Below are 2500 nucleotides of genomic sequence, written 5' to 3' on the forward strand. Positions count from 1 at the left end.
ATATATATATATATATATATATATATACATACATACGACGGGCTTCTTTCAGTTTCCGCCTACCAAATCCACTCACAAGGCTTTGGTCGGCCCGAGGCTATAGTAGAAGACACTTGCTCGAGGTGCCACGCAGTGAGACTGAACCTGGAACCATAATAAATGTATAGTCATAATAAATGTAATTTAATACTGTCTCGGTTGTGTATACCATGAGCGTACGCGCGAGCGTATGAATACATGTATGTCTGTATGTATAGATGTATTCAATATTATTTCCTATAACAAAGAAGTGTCCAAAGAATACATTGTACTAAACCTAGAACTAAAAGGAAAACTATTATCTAGCAGGCCTAAACCTGATACTACAGTATAAGTTAGTCAAAGACTTCTGCTGACATTGATACCAGGCATAACGATGACAATAACAGCAAAGGTTAATGGACAGAATATTCTCTGTTGACGATAACGTTAATTTGCCTTTCATTTTGTTTGATTTTTTTTTTGTTTTGTTTTGTTTTTTCTATCTACTCGGTTATCTTGCGGAAATGGTACACGGGAAATAGTCCCAACCAGATCTAAGTGATACTGATACGCTTTGTCCTGACAAAAGATGAAAGTGGTGTGATGATAACGAACACAGGGAGTATAGTTGACATCTGATTATATTTGACACGAGAGCGCTAAAGCTGATTTACGTCACGTGGACGGCTTTCTTCCCTGAAGGGTGTTGCCGATTTAAGCAAGAAGGAGCAGGCGGACCTCGTTGCAAAATTGCAATCTGTTCAGTAAAAGTAACCACATATTTTATCTCAGTCCACTGAAAATAATTAAGTCAGTTAGAAGTGGATTTATATCAGATAGAGTTACTCACTCTTATGTAGAAAGATATAAAAAGGTCTGTTGAGGGATAAAAAATAGTTGTCTAATGTTTAAGACAAAACCTATTAACGGAAGACGAAACCAGATTGCAAAACCTTTAAATAGATCGTTAGGAAATGCTGTGTTTTGCTAGTCCTTGTTTTAAAATAGGTTCTGGAGTTCCGTTCGTTGACCAAATTCTTCTTTACATGAGTAATTGAAATATGTAAAAATAAGGGTAATCCGTTCCAAGCTACACACAAACTTCACGTAAAGGCATGAGGTTATGTTTATTTGTCCATCTATCAACATCAAATACGTAAATGTATACGTATGTGTGGTGGTGGTGGTGATGGTGGTGGTGGTGGTGGTGGTGTGTGTGTGTGTGTGTGTGTGTGAGCGCGTGCTTTTTCCTCTTTGTCTTGCATCGGTCATGTTTTTTGCAAAAATATGAGAAACATTATCATCTATATATATATAATATGAAAATTTGCAAGCAACATGAAACGCGCGGATGGACGTTTACGAACCGTTTGTACAAGCTTTCCCATCTACTTATATGCGTGCGTGCTCTACTCGTTGAGTGAATATAATTTTGTTCAGAAAAACTGTTCGCTACACAGGATTTTCATTTAGCGTACCATTCGTATATGCTCTCCCAGTACTTATACACATATATTGCGTATTCATGGTTTGTTCAAATTTCAAATTGATAAACGAATGGGATCCCTGTGGAATACGTTGCGCTTATCACGGATTGATCTGTGATAACATGGGCTAATGATCAGTCGAAGATTCTGCTTGCACCGCAAATACGTGCCCTAGCTATCACCTACAATGCTCAGCTACCCACAAAGCACCAACTGTCGCTTGTGTTTACATCACCGCGCTGCAAAGTTGAGTGTTTTTGATCCGGATTTACATACTTGAACTCATCAATATGGGACCAATGAACAGAAACAATACGATGGTGCCTGATCCTAGCAAATGGCATTGACGAGTATATTCTCTACAGAAAAAAAGGTAGAGATGATCTAAGAAATATGCTGTGGGCTGAGTTAGGTGTCAATGAACCTTCTACTTGTTCCATTGAAGGCGGTGAGCTGGCAGAAACGTTAGCGCGCCGGGTGAAATGCTTAGCGGTATTTCGTCTGCCGTTACGTTCTGAGTTCAAATTCCGACGAGGTCGACTTTGCCTTTCATCCTTTCGGGGTCGATAAATAAAGTACCAGTTACGCACTGGGGTTGATGTAATCGACTTAATCCCTTTGTCTGTCCTTGTTTGTCCGCTCTATGTTTAGCCCCTTGTGGGCAATAAAGAAATATATCATTTGTTCCATTTACAGAGTGCACGGAGATGACTCATTTACCACTGATTCATCTTTTTCTGTTTTGGGAAGAAACCAAACCCCCCGTGATAAACGAGGAAAGTTGTACTTTGAGTAGCACTTTATATGATGTATGGAAAGTGCCCTACAGTTAAGTTCCTTAATAATTCTTTCTACAATAGGCACAAGGCCCGAAAATTTGGTGTAGGGGGATATTGATAACATCGACCGCCGTGCTCAACTAGTTTTTATTTTATCGATTCCGAAAAGATGAAAGGCAAAGCTGACCTCGGCGGAATTTGAACTCAAAACGT

This window comes from Octopus bimaculoides, chromosome 6, assembly GCF_001194135.2.
Source record: "Octopus bimaculoides isolate UCB-OBI-ISO-001 chromosome 6, ASM119413v2, whole genome shotgun sequence".
Taxonomy (NCBI): Eukaryota; Metazoa; Mollusca; class Cephalopoda; order Octopoda; family Octopodidae; genus Octopus; species Octopus bimaculoides.